Raw genomic sequence first — 21,375 nt, forward strand, 5'->3', positions numbered from 1 at the left:
AGGCAGCCGAACCCAAGAATCACCACTTTACCAATTAAGATGTGCCCCCCCCCCCCCGCAGCCACCCACTGCTTCACGCACGGGTATGGAAGACTGGGAATGTAGGGTAAGAATTAAAAAAAATAAAGCAAGGTAGTTCTTCATCCTTTGTCTTGATCGTGAAAAGATATGACGACACTATTGACACTTTCAGACACTTTCACTCACTCTCAGCTAAATAAAATCGTCTTTCGTTGGCAATAATAGAATACTGAAGTCACCTCGACCATGGAAATGAAATCGAAGTCTGTTGTTGTGTTCCTCACGGATGTATGAGGATCCACAATCACATACAAATAAGTTGATGTCGTGAGACCAAGAAAAGAAAGTACTCTGAGGTGGTCACACAGTGGAAGGTGGAGGAACCAAAATAGTTATTCTTGTGTTAGTACCTAGTACCTTTCTTAATCTCTCGCTGTTAACCTAACTACATGTTTTTATAAGACTTATGCCTTAAACAGTAATTCTTCTCACTCGCATCGTTCACTAATTCCTTTATCCAAATACTTAATCCCAATATCCCCTAACACTCCAGAAACCACAACTCACTATTGTGTTATAGAAAACAAAACTTGAATTTAAGCTAGTTGCCGCCTCATTCATTTTTCAGACCAAACTGTATAACACTGTGTATAATGGAACACAGAACACGGTGCAGCTTTATAGGAATGGATGGTACACCTGCATCACACTGACTATATTCCTCTTATTCTTTCACATGCTGTGCCTCTACCGTTTTATCCCTCTCAGTTCGTGAGATCTTTCCTAAGCTAAACAGTATCTCTTGGAGACGGGAAGAATATAATTACTGTGCCGATACTGCACTGCAGAGACAAGGGTGACTGTTTCTAATACCCAGAACATTCCCTTCACATCAATTCTTATCCAGCCATGTCTTTTGCGCTTTCCTTCATCTTCCGATATCCATCTGTTCACTCCTACCCTGTTTCAACCCTCTCTTAACACGCAATACGGATTACTGATTAACATTTACATTCGCAACTTAAACAGTTAGGTTAAATAAACATATTCCATTCTTTCTAGCAAAATAAAAATCCATGGCAAAGAAATCAAGTGAAAAACAGAATGTGTTGGTGGAATTATTTGTGAAATGCCTGTATCCCTAAAAGCAATCATACGCTTTTTCTCTGGCGGGCTTCACCTGCCCGTTTCCACTCTGATATTCAGGTGGATAAATCTGTAACACAACACAACACATAAACGCAACTCCATAATGAGTGTGTCCTTCCCGTTCACACTAGGATGATGAATCACAAACTTGCAGAATAACAAAACCTTCACAGCTGAAGCTTAAATATTGAATGGATGACTAGAAACGATCGTCTTGAACAAAGGAATAAATTAAAGAGAAATCACTTAAAGAGAAGACATGGATTTACGCAAGTCAGTTCTTTCGAGGACACTTAGGATTACAGAGTAGCCTATTGTCTTCAACACTGAGTGAAGGGAAAAGATGGACCAAGAACTGGACAAAAGGATGAAAGCCAGAGATAGGCTGGACTGAGATGGAACAGACAACCAATCAGTTGCAGCAGGAAAAATGAGAAGAGACCTTTCTTCTGCAGTGGATTTAGACACGCTGTTGATGATAACTGAACCATACACAGACACACACACACACAGACACACACACACACACACATATATATATATATATATATATATATATATATATATATATATATATATATATATATATATACTGTATATATATATATATATATATATATATATATATATATATATATATATATATATATATATATATATACTGTATATATATATATATATATATATATATATATATATATATATATATACGGAGCCTCTGTGGTACAATGGTAGAGTGTGCGTTTCGTACACGGGTGAACCATGGTTCGCGCCCTGCCAGGGTAATATACTTTAGGAGTGTTCACCCGGCCACGTACTGCATTGGTGGACACAAGGGGTGCTGTGGTTGAACCAGTGCGGCTTACTATAAAGTATGCTTGCACCCAGTCGGCTTGCGCGGGTGATTACAATTAGTTCACAGACTACACACACATCCAAAGCCACTACAATTACACTTACAAGCGCTTCTCGCCCTACATACAATCTCTACCAGACAGCCTAAGCAACTTGATAGAGATACATTGGCTGTATCATCCCGACTTCGGTCGGGATAGGCCGGTCCTGTAGTGGATACTCAAACGGCTGATGATATATATATAAAATATATATATATATAATAGAACATAGGAAGGAAAAACAAATGAATATAAAAAAAACAAATCCATGCACCAGATTATTGGTGTCCTCTGTTCATAAAATATCTGTAACAGTTAGGCCTGAACAGCAGTAGGTTGAAGTTTGGAGGGAAACAACTCTGGGGAAGCGAGTTCCAGAGAGATGCAATTCGGGAAATGAAATAATTCTGATAGGCAGAAGTTCTGCAATATGGCTGAGTGACATTCCAGTCATGAGCACTGCCAGCTGCCCGTGTAGCACGAGGGAAGGCATGGAGAGGTGGCACCATGGACGCAACTTCGTCTGAGCATTTGCTACAGAAATATCTGTATAATAATGCAATGGAGGCAACATTCCTTCTTACTTGTAGGGGAGGTAGTTTATTAGTAATAGCAGGGTTATTGGTAATTCTAACAGCTTTGTTCTGAATTTTGTCTACATGTTTTAATGCAACCTCTCCACATCCACTCCACAAGGGTGAGCAGTATTCAGGCTGAGAGCGCACATGACTCTAATAAATTATAACTAACTGCTCGTCAGTGAAGAAGTTACGGACTCTGCACAATAATCCAAGTTTCTTTGAGGCGGTTTTAGCAAGGGATTTATCATGAGAGTCCAGCTGAGGACACTGTTAAGCAAGACGCCGAGAATTTCAATATATATATATATATATATATATATATATATATATATATATATATATATATATATATATATATATATATATATATATATATATATATATATATATATATATATATATATATATATATATACTTATAATGTAAAGGGAACGGAATACGAGTGTTTATATTCATCTGAATGTAGTGCATGAACACATCTTCATCTTAATTGGTCCTACATTACAGTCTTAAATACTGGATGCATTATATCTATAGGAGAACGATTGTAATAGAAAACTAAGTCTCGGGTGCTTACCGGTAATGTTCATCAGAATAATGTCCGTAGCACCGGAGGTTTGTAGCACACTGGTAACAATGAGACCTGTGATGAGTCTGCCATTTAGGTTAAGTGCTTAGGAGACAACTGTTGGGTTGTAAAAAAGTGGATTAATGCCTATCAGTAAAGGAGACCTGGCTCAAAGGTTTTCTGTTCCGGATGGATCCCCTTGGCTGGGGCTGAGTGTGGTCCCCAGTACACCATCCCACCCCCAAGTTATTCGGCTACGGACTCCACACAGCATGAGTCGGCGGTATATTTGCTTGTACTGATACAAGACTTTTACATGTGTTGTTAAATGTACCCCATGATCATTAATGAAGAGGTTTCACTACGTTTATGACGCGTACCAGTAAGATCAGCATTAAGCCCACTAGTCCTATGACATTTCTTATTTAATTTCTGGTATCTAAACACGTTCTTATTTAGCTTAGGGTAGATTTTATATCCGGAGAGGCTAGATGTAACCCTTATCAACCCTTTTCACAATCCTAGACAGAAAGAAAATAGTAAGTCACAAGAACAAAATAGAACTGAATAGGTTGAAGGGACTGACCAGCACCACCAGTATCGACCAGCACCGTCAAACGCATTTAGTCCCATGCCATCTTTTGTCCTTGATTGTCATTAATGTCACAGGATTTTATATAACTTTGGAGAGACGTTTCGAAATACAGGTGTTAGACACAGCCTTAATACTTCCTTTACATACGAAAGGTCTTTGCTGATTTCAAGAAAGTAGTCTGGTTGCGGCAAGAATAAACCAAAAAAATACGTTATTTTGATTTACTTAACGTTCTTACTGTATTAGTTATCAAAGACTTAAAGCACGTAAAACACTGCCACTGAGAACTCCAGTTATACAGGATGCTGATGACAGTGTGCTTATATTTCAATGCTTAGGGAAGGCAATGTGAAGTGCATCTACGAAGTAGTAAAATGAAAATAATAAATTAATAAATCTATCCACATACTTAGGCCTGTCAGATACAGCCAGGACTCTGGGGCCTTCAATGGTGAAAAGAAAAGTGTTTTTTCTCTAATTGTGTTTTTTTGGGGGCACCCTGCTTCACCCCATCCTTGGGTGAGAAGGTCATGAAAATCATGGTGATGAAGATAATACTGATGATGTCTAACTAGAACTGTCAAGTCCTCACTAGAAAGCAACTGTCCAACTAGTTTAGCCCTGTCCTCCGAGCAATTTTTTTCTGTGGAGGGGAGGGGGCATTAATTTGAGAGTTCATTCCCTAAGATCCAGCAGTCCTCCTTCACAGGGCACCATTTCTGCACTAATTCCCACTGTCCATACTGAATGCATGCTAGTGCTATTTCATTCAGGACTCGCCTGATGGTATTAGCGGGGGCATAGGAAGATTCGTAGTGTCTTTTCCACTGCAACTAATTTTGTATATTACACCACTTCGTTGCCTTGTATGTTATTTACGTCGTTTTCCTACGGTATAGTTTACCACATTATCACACGGGGGGAAGCCGAGGCGCAATGTGCAGAAAAAAAAAAAAAGTTAAGTAAGAGAAATTACAAAACTTCCCAAACCACTAAGATTACCAGCTGTAGGGAGAGACAATGGCCATGCCCGCCGAACACAGGTGGATTAGCGCTGTCGGCCGAACGTCAGCATTTTTAGTTCCATTTATTAAGTTTTACATTTTTCTTGGTAACCGATATACTCTTTAACCCCTTCTGTCTGATGATGTAGTCCCCCGTTTTATTCTTGGTACTTACAGATTTTCTTTCCTTTTTTTAGACCGGGCGTCTGGTTGTGAGTTAATGAAGACTACACCCTACCCCTTCAGTCCAAAAGGTCTCACAAAATTCGCTTTATATTCAGCTTACGGGAAAGAGTTGGGAATGGAGGGGTTAGGTGCGGGCACGTAGTGAGAGTAATAAAATGTATAACGCGTCATTGTAGTCAAAGAGTCAAACTAATCCATATTCTTTTAGCTTCGAAAAAATGCGTACATTAAAACAGTCTGCTCATTCCAGACGCCAGTGTTTAAATGTAAAGATAAATAGGTAATAAAAGGAAGATATAGACAAACGGACTGGATTCATACAGTGGAAGAACATACCAATAAATATTTTTCATACCAACACTTCCTAGTCCTCGGGTCGTATTTGTAGAGGATCCTAACCAAGTTAAGAGACTTCACAAAAGTAGTTTCCATAAGAGTTAAATAATACATCAGATACTTTTTTCCCATTTTGTCAGTATAATATTGACACATATTGTGAGGCGTTTGGTAAGCGAATGGGTACAGTGAAAAGTATTCACAAGCTTTGCTATACACATCTTATGCTTAGGAGACAGTATATTACAGCTTCTGAGTTAACTGTCGACAGTGATTTCAACCCAAGCTGTGTAGGGGGGAACCGGTGGTGCAATGGTTAGCGCATACAATTCGCAACTAGAGGAACCCGAGTTCGATCATCAGGTAGGTTAAATCCCTGAAGAATGTTTTTTTTTTTTTCCCTGTCCTTGATCACGCAGCCGTATAGTTTGGGACCTCGATGTGAATCTGAGTGTTGCACATTTAATGACAGGGGAATGTTGTTGCTTGCTAAAAACCAGTTTCCTCCGTTAATGTCCTTTGTGCATCTGATAGGCAGTAACGCTAAGCCTCTTTCTTGTTCCCAAGTGTAATCAAGACATATACCCTACTCAACCAGTACGACTGTTACGTCAACGGCAGTACTACTGGAAATTGAGGAGTCTCCCTGGCACCTCTTCCTTACCACTACAGTTCGATTTCTTGTGTATAAATATAATCTTGTATATTACTCACGTAATCGGTGTGGGTAAAAAATTAAACAAAACGTTAGAAAGCAATAAAGTGCAGTATCCTAAATGAATCGTTAAGTAAGAGATGCTAAATTTGCCTCCAACGCTGATGAAAATATGGCCCCAGGCAAGACTGGAGGGGGGAGCACTGAGATTAAGCACTATTCATTGATGCAGTCCTCACTGTAAGTCAGGGGCGTGTACCAGAATGCCTTGGTGGGGGCGCTCACCATCCACTCAATCGATGAAGTATCGCTCTTGGGTCCCTGCCCTTTCCCCTCTTCTTCCCTTCTTTCCATCATTCCACATCTGTCTTGTGTTCCTTCATTCTTTACTATTCCTTCTGCCAACGGGCGATTCTACACTGAGTGACAAGCCAAATGGTTTCCTGTACACCAGAAAACCATTTACTACGCTGGGTGGTGACCATATAACCAAATTGTGGAGCCTGGTGGATTAGTAAACAATTAAGGGGCTCCAGTCGGATTGAGCCTGTGCAGGTTTATATCCAAGGGGTTGTTGGGGTTTATTCCTCACGTAATGACACTTAGGGATGAGTAAGGCTGGTCACTCTTATCTTAAATGTCAGGACCAACCTGCCTAGCCCCGGGCTCCTACTCTCCTCATGGGGAAAAACTGGATCAGATAATTACACACACACACACACACACACACACACACACATATATATATATATATATATATATATATATATATATATATATATATATATATATATATATACATATATATATATGAGCAGACTGTTAGGCCAACAAGGAAGTGCCAGGATACCGGAGGCTTTATGCCTCCCTCTACTGTGTTCTTTGTATGCTTGCTGGACCCTATCTTTGTCATTCCTTAGGTGGCAAAAAGAGAACAGGATGATGATTAGGCTGATGATGATGGAACTGTAAACTGCAAAAAATGGCTGGTCAGCTTTGTAGGTGAGACTGGAACTTCAGCGGGAAGTTTTCTTAACGTACACAGTGGAATTAATAACAATACGGGAAGTACATAAAGGCATCACTCAACTAAAACTTACTGTATCTTGACGCTAACATTATCATAGATGTGTCTGTTTGTAGCCTATTTTTTCCCTCGTTTGGCAACACACATACTAAAAAATTAGGCTACACATTTGTTAATATAACATTCAGTTACTCTCACACGCCAGTAGTACCACAAAGAATGAGATTATAGAAGATGGAAAATAAAGACAATTCACATAACATATGACGACAAAACAAGTAATGAAAACAATACGTACACTGGACAATGAACACGACACTGATGTAGACAATCCGCATCTTGACACAGGGACACCAATGCTTCTCAATGAAATACGAATAACTTGTCTTTCTTGAGTTGCCATGACTTTTGCACATCAGTCAACCAATAGCGTTACATTCTGATTAGGGTGACCACTTCAACATAGTGTGGTGTGGTGTGCGTCATGAGGTGTGTGAGGCGGACTGACGCGGAGGGCGAATGTAATAGGCGCGTGTGTGAGGGGTACAGGGAGGCACGCGAGGCGAGATGTGTCACAGGCGACGGCAGGTGCCACACTGAGGCAGCTCAGCTCAGTCACTCTACGTTCACTGCCTCACCCTTACCCTCACTCTCACCTCACCAACCGGGAACATTGATACTCCCGGACTCCTCACTCCCTGCCCTGGCCCATGCCTGCCGTGTCTCATTCCAGGTTCCAAACTCATTCACCCATATTCTCACTGCCCACACCAGTACTTTTGCCTCACCAGTTTATTTCTGCAGTTTGTATTATATGTTTTGTTTGCCTGAGCTTAATAAATGTTCATAAAGTCACATTAACCCTCTCATCGTCAGCACAACTCTAGCATTCCATTCAGGCTGACACAAGACAAATTTATTTAGCAGAGTGAATCACAGGGGCCTGAGTGTTGACGTTCCCTTGTATGTTACCTACGGAGTTTCTGTCGATAACAAGTCCACACGACTCGAGTATTGAGGTGTTATGTGTAAAGGTAATTGCCTAGGAGGAGGTATTCTAAAGCCTGGTAACCCCACGAGAATACTGGCCCTTGTGTCCTCATTCACCTGACTCCGCCAATACATTCAAGTATTTGTGGGCCTGACTCTTCGTTTTCGCATCCGTGCACAAGCAGTTCTAAGTTCATTATCTTTATCAGTGAATTTTGAACTTCGTGGAGCATACCATACTTTTCTGTGTATTGCTGGTTAGTTTCAGTGTATTTTAATGGGAAAAATATATGATCATCCACACTATGCCTCATCTAAATGTGACTATGCATGAGTCAATAGTTGATGTTTGGCATACCTGACTGTGAATTGAATGCCATACCCGTTCCCTGAGGCCCACCATCCTACACTCGTCCCTCTCCTGTTTCGAGCATTTTGATGGAGTGTTTTGCATATTTTTAAGGAACAGCCGAAATAGAATATCATACTGAGCAGTCGAGGATACACACTTATCCTCTCTGGTTAGACACACTTACCCGCGTTCAGTGCGTCCCATAACTTGGATGCAATTACTCTCCCACATGAATAGGGTAATACGAAAGATCAAGACCTGAATAATAAAAATAGAAGTTGAACTTTTGATGGATGGTGAAGCGTGGACAATTTCAAATCTAATACATGCCAATCATGCTGCTGTGTTTGCTGATACTGAAATGAAACTTAATACAGTAGATGTATCCAAAGTATTGTGGACGACTGTGAGCAAAGATTTTGAAGGACTGAAAGTAAGAAGAATTAAAAAGTAAATATACAGTGGAGAAAAGCTAAGTTAGGATGCAAGTTACTGGTGAATGGAGAAGCACTTGCATTAATAGAAAATATGAACCAGTTTCTGGAAATAACAGACGAGAATGATCTTAACAAGAGGATATCAAAGTAACTCAGGGAAGGTAAGCGGCAGAAACGCAATACAATGCAGAGGGTGCAAAAGATTGTGGTAACTAAATTTTCATACGGAGTTGAGACAGCCTCTTCGCATGAGTATGGACAGTCTATCTATCTATCTATTGCCAGACGCCTTAATCCTGCACGGGGTGGCCACAAACAAATCGCCTCCACGTCGCCATGTCTCCTGCCATTTCACTGCCCTGCTCCCAACTCACACCCCCCTCTCTCATATACCTCTCCACCCCATCCCTTTATCTCATCCTCGGCCTCCCCCTCCCTCTCCCCTCCTCCACCTTCCTCACATACACTCTTCTCGTCAGTCTCTCACCCTCCATCCTCTCCACATGGCCAAACCACCTCAGTGTGTTCCTCCTAAAGCTTCCTATCACATCCACATCCACACCACAACGCTCCTTTATATCCTCATTTGTCAGCCTGTCTCTCCATGTGACTCAACAGGCTCCTCTTAAATAACTCATTTCCACTGCTCTCACTCTTGACTTGTGTCCTTCCAACAACGTCCAAGCTTCACTTCCGTACGTTAGAGTTGGTATCACAATACTGTCATATAGTAACTTTTTCACTTCCATGCTCACTTCCCTGTTTCTTATCACTGCTTTCAAGGAACCAGCAACCTTTCTTCCTTCCTGTACTCTTTCAAGCACTTCTCCCTCCAAACCTCCATCCTTACTCATCACACTCTCCAAGTACTTAAACGTACTCACATTTTCCATTTCCTCACCATCCAACCTCACTGTACATTCACTGACTTCATCTCTCTCAAAGACCATCACTTTTCTCTTCTCTACATTCACCTTTAGATTCCGTTTCTTACACACTCTCCCAAACTCATCCACCAAGCCTTGCAGCTCTCCTTCGTCTTCACTTAACAACACAGTATCATCTGCAGCAACAGTACAGGGAGTTTCCAAACACTACCCTCTCTCACTAGGGCCACTCCAACATCCACTGCCCTATCTTGTACCTCTTTTATTACCCCATCCATGTATAGATTGAACAACCATAAAGACATGATACATCCTTGTTTCAACCCAACCTTCAAAGAGAAAAATTCACTCAGTTCACCATCCACACGCACTGCAGCCTTAGCACCATCATACATACTCTTCACAGCATTCAACAACTTCCCATCTACTCCTTATATTCTTAATACTTTTCGCAATCCTTGTCTATCGACCCTGTCATATGCTTTCTCCAAATCCATGAAGGCCGCATGCAACTTCTTTCCCTTCTCTAGAAACTTTTCCACTAAAGGTCTAAGAATGAATATCTGATCTACACAGAATAATAGAAACGGATAAATGTGTGCATGTGCTGCGTTGACTACAGACAACAGTGTATGAAATAACGATATACATTAAAAGTGTGGTGTTGAGAAGTCGGTTCATCAATGGGTAGATGACGGGTTGATCTCAGGGATAAAGGATATGTCCCCGCTCCCCAATAATAACAATAATAATAATAATAATAATAACAATAATAGTAATAATAATAATAATAATAATAATAATAATAATAATAATAATAATAATGCATTATACTTAATCAACATGTATCGGTGTACTGTTAGTGCTAAAAAGTCTGGCATCACAGACAAAAGCTACATACCGGTACTTGTAAAATGCTCATTGATTTTACCCCACGTTGGTAGCCTGGCTTTCTTAGACTACCATACATCGCATGCCTGCGATATTTTCCGTGTTATTCAGAAAATTATTATTATTATTATTATTATTATTATTATTATTACTATTATTATTATTATTATTTGTGTTATTATTATTATTGTTGTTATTATTATTATTATTATCATTATTATTATTATTATTATTATTATTATCATTATTATTATTATTCAGATGCCGTTGGCTTCGCAGGGAAACGTGATAGTAGTTCATGTATCTCTTGTGAAGAAGAAGAAGAAAAAGGCTAAGGATTATTGCCTAACGACTGTACAGGGATCCGTAAACAATCACAAATTACCAAGTCATCGTCCACCCTACAATCAATCAATCAATCAATCAATCAATCATTTCCTGTGGCACCCCACGGGATGCATAGGGCCTCAATGAACTCTCTCCACCAATATTTGTCTCTTGCCATCTCCTTCAGGTCCAACCAACACTCCTGTCCTACTTCTCTTGTCATAGTCCTTAATCAGGTTTCCCTCGGCCTATCTCTGCCTCCTCTTCCTCTAACAGTCCACTCTGGCACATCATGTATTAAACTGCCTTCTTTTCTACATATGTGCCCCAGCCATTTCCAGCGAGACAGTCTGGTTCCACTCTCGTAATATCCCATACTCTTTCATTTGTAACTCTGTCTTGCCACTTTACCCCAAGAATCCTTCTCAGTATATTATTCTCAAATCCTAATACTTTCTGATCTGTTGCAATTGTACTGTACCATGACTCATGCCCATAAATTAAAATTGGTCTAACCATGGACTTCTAAATTTTTATTTTAGTATGTACCGAAAGCATATTATTATTCCAAACAGATTTCAAAATTCCAGCAGCCCGCCAAGCCTGTCTCATCCTCTCCTCAATTTCATTGTGTAATGATCCATTAGATGATACAATCGTTCCTAGATGTATAAAATTTTCTACATTCTTCACCATATTATTCCCAATTACATAATCGATTTGGTTCTCCACGTTCATATTAATAATTTCAGTCTTTCCACAATTTATTACCAATCCCACTTTTTCTCCTTCCTCCACCAGACAATCAAGCACCCTCTGCATCGCGTAAATACTTCCGCAGATCAGTACAATATCATCAGCATAGTCCAAATCCATCAGCTTCTTATTTTCTTTCCAGTTAATTCCTGCACCTATTCTCCTTACAACCTTTCATATAACATAATCCATAACCAAAACAAACAACAAAGGCGAAAGAACTCCTCCTTGAATCACTCCTGACCTAACTTGAAATGGATCACTCAAAGAACCACCCACCATTACCTTACAAAAAGTACCTTCATGCAGGCTTCTAATAATATTTACAAACTTTTCTGGTATACCATAGAATCTCATAATTTTCAACATAGCTCCACGTGAAACACTATCAAACGCCTTTTCAAAATCCACAAAACACATACTAAGTGGCATTTTCATCTCATTAGCTTGTTGCATTAGATGCCTTACAATAAAAATCTGATCATTACAACCTCGACCCTTTCTATATCCCACTTGTTCTTCTCTTAAATTTTTATCAATTACTGGCTCTATTCTGTTCAACAAGATTTTGGAAAAGACTTTTGCAACTACAGGTGTCAGAGTTATCCCCCTCCAGTTTCCACATACACTTAAATCTCTCTTTTTTGGTATTTTTATAATCACTCCATTTTTCCACTCTTCTGGAATTCCACCATTATCCCAAGCCATATTAAAAAGTTTCAAAAGCGCGTTCATCAGCTCATCATTTTCCACCTTAAGCATTTCAGGAAATATTCCATCCTCTCCTTGGGCCTTAAAATTCTTTAATTCCTTTATAGATTTGTCCTCTTCAGCTGGGATTGGTCCATTTAGAACAGATTCAGAATGCTCTTTCCACCTTCCTTTTATATCCAAATCTTTAGTCATCAAGTTCCCATTTTTATCTCGTGCAGGTATTTCCTTCCTTCTCTTTTCAGTCCCAGTTAACTCCTTTATGGCCTGATACGCTGCTCTTGTGCTCTGACTGTCATTTTTACTTAACTTAATTTCTGTCTCTGTTGCCTTTTCATCATACAGCCTCCTCTTATAACGTCTAACAAGTCTTTTTACTTCAGAATGTAAGTTCCAGTACTTTGCTCTAAGTACTTCAACTACCTGACCATCAACATATTGTTCTTCACTTCTTAACTTCACCTCTTTCCTTTCCTGAATTGCATTCCATGTTTCTGACATCAACTTTTTCCTTCTCACTTTTCCCTTTTTCTTAATAGTAACCTTAGCACTCTCATGCAAAACCTCTTTTAACTCTCTCCACATTTGATTAAAATCATTGTCTTCAGATTTCCTCAAAGTCTGCAGGACTAGAAACCTGTCCCTACATTCCTACCAAAACTTTTCCTTCGTGTTCTCATCATTTCTCAGCTCATCAAAAATCATAATTATTACCTCCTGTACAATTACCATTAACCTTTTTCTTAAGTTTTAATTTAATCTTTGACACAACAATTTGATGATCACTACCTATATCTGCCCCCCTCCTTACGCAAACATCCTGCAAATAACCCCTATGCCCTCTGCTAATTGCAATGTGGTCAATTTGGTTTCAATATTTACCACATGGTGCAATCCAAGTAGTGATGTATTTTTTTATGCTAGATTTTTTGTATTTTTCTATGCTCAGTTTTATCTATTTTTCTATGCTCAGTTCTGATATAGAAAGACCCACACTTACTAAATATTTGTCGTGATGAGTATCAGAATTGCATAAAGATATTTTTACTTTTGTGAACAAATGACGAAAGGAAATCGCAATTACCAGGTTTACAGCACCGTGTATTTAAAGCAACGTAGTGTATTTTTTGTGTTCAAGGAATTTACAAAATTGTGAAATAAAGATTATTTTGAGTGCATGTAGTGATACGCATTTGCTTGTTACACATGGGATAATCTCTCAGAATAGTGTTTTTCCCCAGAAGATAAACACAGCCAACTTTACCAAGAAAGATTTTAAACTGAACATAGATAACATTTGTATTTCGAGACCCAAGGAAAATACAAAGTTTCATTTAAAATTTCTATAATAAACATAAGTCAAAACGTTTTTTCCCAGAATATAAATGTATGTCATACTTTCACTGAAAATTAATAAGAAGCTTGTGCGACTTTTGAGGAACACCGGTTCTTAATGTCTGGTTCAGTTATAGAAAGACCCACACGAAGTTTCTCATTCAGTGCCTTCATATTTACTTCTTTTTGTTCTTTATGCTGTCAGTGTTAATGATGAAGGCTTAATTAGCATAAAAATGCTGTTGCAAATGACAACAGCACGTCAAGTGCACACTCGGAGGTAGTTGGGTACTCTCATTTCAGCCCTACCCAAAATGTCACGGTAAATTCACCCATTTTTGTTTGAGATTACGATCACTGTTGATATCCACAGGTTCTCTCGTGCCTTCCAGGAGAGATAACAGACTGATGCTTCAGCAGGTGAAGCAAAAGGATCGCAAATCCATTTACACTGTCTGGTATAATACAGGAGTTTTCTATTACGATATTCCCTCCAAGCGAACTGCTCAATGTCAGAGTAAGTTCTTGTAATAACAGCACTAAAGCACACCAGCAGCTGCTCCTACATGTGCAAGAGTCTCTGGGGCCAAGACGCATCACACCAAATGGGTCAAGCATGCACTCCAGAACGTATTACTTGTGTCTGAATGAGGCTTCCTGGCAATGGTTTCTTAAAAGTAGCCTTCTCATGTTACCTGAAAACGAGTACTGTATATGAAAATGAACACTGAACACTAATACATCCGCTTATTTATGTCCATTATTAACTTAAATCTATTATGAACACTTATAATATTAATTTACCGTAACTGTCGTTAAGGGAGAGGGTACAGTGCCACGGCACACAAGGAAGCTTTTGGCGGCACAAGTTCGCCGTGACACACTGGTTGTGGAGCACTGACTTAGAGTATGGCTCGCAACTATCGAATTTACATCCAAATTAACTGCTGAGTGACCAGTAGCATAGCCATGATAAGTAACATAAAATGGAGGGTAATTCTAAATATTGTCACTGAAAGACGGCGCCACGTCGTTATATAGAGACAGACAGATAGATAGGTAGATGGATAAACAGAAACGAATTGAGTCACTTTTGCTTTGCTGTGTACTCCATCAGTCTGAGAATTTTTCCCTAGGTCATTTGAAGTTGTCGGGTGGTAGAACAAATTAAGTAGAAAAACAAGGAACACTCAGAAAGTGCAGCACCCCACAAAGAGTTTAAAGCAGAACATCGGACTGTCGACCGATTGTTTTTAGCTTCGAAATAGTTTATTCTTGCTTGACCCTTAATCATACCACTAACTCTGGTCCAAATCAGATTAGAAAAACAAAAGTTGAGTTTAGCTTGTCTTGTGACCTCTATCTTTGACTTATTGCTTTCAAAACTGTATCTCTTTGTCGTTGCTTGACCTTCAACTCTTCAAGTAAGTCTGGTCTAAATCAAATGAAAACTATTTGAGTTTAGATCTATCTGTATATCTATCTGTCTGCCTATCAATAGATAGACAGATAGATATATTCATCAGGGGCGGGATCCCTCTGCCACCTGGCGCATCCCCAGATGGCGAATAGGGGCAAGCCTTGCAGGTACATGAGGTACCGTCTTTAGCTGGCGCAGACCATAGGACACCTCTATAGAAATATAGGGCTCCACCAACTATACTGAATAAGGTGGCACAAAAATCACATCTCACCAGAATCTATGTCTGTCTATTTATCTATATAGCCTACCTAGGCTGCTTCCCCCAAGGAAAAGGAGGTAACCGAGACAGGACGACACACTCCCAATTTTCTCATCCACTCAAACACATTCATTCGCATCTTAGCCCCAAAGGGAAGAAGGGACAGATCCTCACCGCACGAGGGTCAACTGCGCTGTGCGATCAGTGACATCTGCAGCAGGGCCCGACAGCAGAGCTGGTTTATCCTTGCCACATCATAATAGACCCATCCCCTTACCCGCACCTGACCTGACTAGCTGATCAGACCAAATGAGGGAGAATATCCTCTCAGGGCTGTGTCATCATTCATTCATTCACAATTTCTCTCCATTTATTTCTGTCATGCAAAGCCACTCTTCCTTGTTCAACAGACATCCCTCTCATATCCAACGCTCTCTTCACGATGTCCATCCATCCTATTCGTGGTTTCCCTTTCAACCTTACTCCTCTCACGTCAGATCTAGTTATCTTTTTCACCAGTCACTTATTATCCATTCTCTCCATATGCCCAATCCATCGCAACACCCTCTGCTCAACTCGATCAGCCATCTCCCAAACAACTCCAGTTCTCCTTCACACTTCATCATTTCTCACTCGATCCATGCACATTACTCCACACATACGCCTTAGACACCTCATCTCCATTACATTCAAACTTTTCCTCTCTGCTACACCCATATTCCATGTTTCAGTCCCATATAATGCAGTCGGTACTACAACACCCTCATACAGCCGTCTCTTTACATCCATTCTAAGCAAACGACATCTAAGCATTTATCTCATTTCTCTCAGCACCTTTCCTACTTCATTCATTCTAAACTTCACTTCTGCATCTATTCTTCCATCCACAGCAACATGTGACCCTAAATACTTAAAACATTCTATCTCCTCAAGTAACTCACAGTTCAAAACTATATTCATCCTTCTAACATCTACCTACCTCGTACATTATTTCATCACTTTACTCTTATTCTCATTTAATTTCAATTTCCTCCATTCACACACCCTTCCAAACTCCTCTACCAACTGTCTCAATCTCTTCTCTGAATCAGCCACCAGTGCAGTATCATCTGCAAACAGCAGCTGCTTCAGATTCCACTATCTACCATCAACATTCACCAGACTCAGACCTCCACCTAAAACTCTTGCATTCACCTCCCTTACAACACCATGCATATAAATATTGAACAACCAAGGTGACATCACAGGTCCCTGCTGCAGCCCCACTCTCACGGGAAACCAATCACTCACAGTATTTCCCACTCTTACACACGCTCTACTATTTACATAAAAACTTTTCACCCCTTTTAGTAACCTACTATCAATTCCATACAATCTTAAAACAGTCCACAAAGCCTCCCTATCAATTACATCATACACTTTCTCTAAATCCATGAATGCCCAAAACACATCCTTGCCTTTCGCTAAATACTTTCCACACACTTGTCTCACAGCAAATACCTGATCCACACATCCCATCCCTCACCTAAAGCCACACTGCTCATCACCAATCACTCCCTCTGTACCCTCTCTAACTCTTTTAATTAACACTCTACCATACACCTTACCTACAAGACTCAACAGACTTAAATCCCTAAAGCTAGTACATTCATACTTATCACCCTTGCCTTTATACAACGGGACCACACAAGCACTTGCCCAGTCAACTGGCAACATACCTTTCACAAAGCACACATTCAACAATATTACTAACCAGTCAACAATAGTCACTCCACCACCCTTCAGGCATTCCACAGCACACTCATCCATACCTGCAGCTTTCCCTGTTTTCATCTCCTTTACTGACTTCTCTATTTCCTCCTTCGTGATCAGAGAATCATTCAACTCTCCCAACACATTTATTCCTTGCACCCTTCCATCCGCCACAGTCTCAGCCTCCCTTTCCTCCTCTACATTTAACAATCTTTCAAAATACTCTGCCCATCTCTTCCTTACTGCATCCATCTCAATTAACATCTTTCCATCTTCTGCTTGTACTTGCTCTTCCTTCCCAGACTCTCCCTTTCGCACCTATTTCACCTCCTTCCAAAACATTTTCTTATTCTGTTGAAAATTTTCAGTCAAGTGCCTACCCCATTTCTCATCTGCTGCCACTTTAGCATCATGCACAGCCTTTCTCTCCCTATTCCTCTTTTCCTTATACCTCTCATATGACACCTCATCCTTCCTCTGCAGCCACACTTCATATGCACGTTTCTTCTCAGCCACAACCATACTTACTTCCTCACACCACCATTCACTTTCTTTTCTTACACCACCACCCACACGTCTCACAGCACACTCCTCTTCTGCATGCCCCACCACAGAACTCTTAAACAACTGTCATTCCTCCTCCACACTGCCATTTTCCTGATCTTTTACTGTGTTCCACTCATCTTTCAATTTCTCCTGATACTCTATCATTTTCTCTCTTATCCAACTCACTCACTTTCAAAACCTTCCTGCCACACCTAACTCTCCTAGCTGTCACCCATCTCTTACCTACTCCCCCTCCACCAGGTAGTGGTCAGACATACCTCCACCCTCCCCTCTCAGAAGTCTCACATCCAACAATCTTCCTATAACATTCCTTGACACAACCACATAGTCCATCAGTGCTCTGTCAACAACCTTTCCACCCTCCTGCCTCACCCATGTACAGTATACTTATAAATATCTTTCTTCTCAAACAGGGTATTTCCAATCATCATCTCTCGCTAAACGCACATCCCTATCATTCGTTCCCCACTTTCATTTCTTCCAGGCACACCATGCATACCAACTACACCTTCAACTGCTACATTTCCCACTCTAGCATTCAGATCTCCCATCATTACCACATTCACATTCGCTTCAAAACTCTGCAGACACTCATCAACATCATTTCAGAAAGACTCCCTCTCTTCTTCATCCCTTTCACTACCAGGCCCATATGCACTCACAAACACCCACAACTCACGTTCAAATTTCGCTTTCGCCTACATCAGTCTCGATGACACCTCCTTCCATTCAATCACACACTGCTGTACTTCCGGATTCACTAACAAGGCCACACCTTCTCTTGCCCTTCCTCTATCAGCACCAGACAATCTTCCATTCACACTTCCAAACATAGACTCACGCTTCCCTTTCATCTTCATTTCTCTCAAAGCTAACACATCCAACTTTCTTCTTACAAACATTCTTCCAATCTCCTCCCTTTTAGCCTCAGTCGTACTACATCCACGCACATTCATAGACCCAATCTTCAGGGTACGGGGATAACTCAGTCCCCCATCCCTTTCTCTGGCCTGTCTCGTTTTAGGAACTAAAAAAACAAAGGAGGGGGTCCCTAGTCTCCTCACCCCGCCCCTTTTAGTCGCCTTTTACGACACGCAGGGAATACGTTGGCAGTATTCTTCCTAACATAACCAGGCCGCACAGTAGTAGTACCACCCCATAGTGCGGCGAGATTGTGTCCCCCCCCCCGTCACAGGGGGGGACACAACCTGTCTTGGAGCTATGTGGCAGGATTATATACCACAATCCCCTCAACTAAGCATGAATTCTACTGTTAATGATTTCACAGGAGTTCCTGTTGGATCCTACTCTAACCACACTGCCTAGTCTGCCTCCTGTGCTTACAGGCAATGTGCCACCGAAAGTGAGTAGGCACTGTCGCGGCAAATCAGAGACCGGGACATTAAACAAAGTGAAATCCATGAAAACCTATACATACAATGTAAGAAGCCTTGCAGAAGATTACTAGCGTGATACCTGAATGCCTTAATTAGGAAACATTGGTAGGCATATTAGTAGGTCTGAGTGAGATTAACAGAAATGAAGAAATAATTTAGCTCCAAGACAGCAATCACCTATTTTTCTGCAGAGGAAGGCAAACTTAAAGAATTATTGGTGTACGATTTCGTAATTAAGAGAAACCTTGCAGAGAACATTGATAAATTCTGTAGTGTATCTGACAGAGTAGCACGGACTTTAATTAGGCTAGGCCAAACTTACACCCTGAAAGTAATACAAGTATATGCACCGACTTCTCAAAGTTCAGATGAAAAATTGAAACATTCTATGAAGACACCACCCAGATTATTGAAGAAGAAAAGACCACATATACTATACTCAAAGGATACTTCAGTGCAAAAGATGGCAAATCGAATAATGGAGAAGCATGTATGGGAAAATCTGGAGTGGGGGAACGGAGCGACAGAGGTGAAATGGTTGTAAATTTTGCTGAAATGTATAACATGAGAATAATGAACACATTCTTTCACAAAAGAATAGGGAGAAAATGGAACTGGGGAAATCCAGATGAACAAACAAGGAATGAAATCGACTTCATCACAGCAGATAAGAATAACACGATCATAAAACTGTCACAGTTATCAACTATAAAGCACTCAGAGAGCGCAAACCTCTGCCAATGCCATTGCCATTAAAAAGGACCAGGCTTCGGATGCGGATCCGTGGAGATATTATGTGGAATACAGATGATCCGAATCCGCCCCCAATTTTAATCAATTGCTCCTTAACCTATGGCCCATTATGCCACGAAATTTTATTGAAATTAATTTATAACTTTTGGAGATATTATACGTAGGATCCGGATCCGGATCCGGACCCTCCCCAAAATTTAATCAGTTCTTTCTTGGTCCGTGGCCCACCTTTCCACCAAATTTCATTGGAATTCATTGAGAAGTTTTGGAGATATCATCTGGATAAACAGGCAGACAGACAGACAGACAAACATTGGTGAATACATAACCTCCTCCAACTTCGTTGGCGAAGGTAACAAAGAAAATATAGGAAATGACCATAAAATGGTCGGTTGCAAAGCCAGATCCAATTTCAGAAATAAAAGAAAGAAGCTGTTTAAAAATATAAAGATAAACCAGATAAAAGTAAGCAGGCGGAAAGACTCCTTTCAGTTGCAAATTACCAACATATTCAGGCTCTAAGTTACGCTGCGTGTGACATTGATGAGCTGAGTGATAGACTAACAAAAGTACTACGAGAATCGAGCTCACGAAAAGAAGAAAAAAGATGAATGTAAAAACAAAGATGAAAAATGTGGAATTAAATAAAGTTATCAACAACAGGTAGAGAGAAGAAACAAGAAAGAAAAACATGGATCAGATCAAAGAAACCATAAAAAAAGGAACAAGTCTGAAGCAGATCCGAAACAAAATGGCACAAGGAAAACAACAAATTATACAAATGAAAGACAAAAAAGGTGGAGTCATTAAATGCAGAGATAGGATGCTAAAGAATATTGAAGAATTTAACAAAGAACTGTATGTATCAAACACAAGAGTACCAGTAGGTAACTTTTCAGTTGACACAAACGAAATACCTGAGGAAACACTAGGCGGAGTAAATTTCATATTTCTCTTAAAAGTATGAAAAGAAGGAAGGTCCCAGGGGAAGATGGAATAGCAGCAGATTTACTATCGAATGCAGGAGTAGAAGTACAAACAAGCACGCCTACTTATTTACTCAGAGTAAAAGCAGAAGAAAATTCCCAAAACATGATGTAGTGTATTAGTTATTTTGCTTTACACGAACGGCGATTCAAAAGATCTTAGCCCTTTCGTGCGCGGATAAGTGAAAAGTTTTGTGGGACATGACGCGCCTGCTTTTCTCCCCTACCCCCCTACCGGCCGCATGCTCCAAATATGTGTATTCTCAGCTTATTTTCACCATCCAAACATATTTATTTTGCCACAAAACCTACATATTCCTATTCGTCGATGTTTATTCTACATGATAAGCAAAAAAAAAAAAAAAAAAAAAAAACACGCTATACAACATACATTAGGGCCGCGTGAACAAACATTCAAGAGCATACATTTCACTTCCCAACATCATAAGTCGAATGTTTGCCACTCAATCTCTACATGTTATATATCATTGGAAAGAGTATTTTGTTAGTTTTCGAATGCTGGAGGTCCCAGT

Source organism: Coenobita brevimanus, chromosome 94 (genome assembly GCF_032717465.1).
Source record: "Coenobita brevimanus isolate Jiangsu-jjx chromosome 94, ASM3271746v2, whole genome shotgun sequence".
In the NCBI taxonomy this organism is placed as follows: domain Eukaryota; kingdom Metazoa; phylum Arthropoda; class Malacostraca; order Decapoda; family Coenobitidae; genus Coenobita; species Coenobita brevimanus.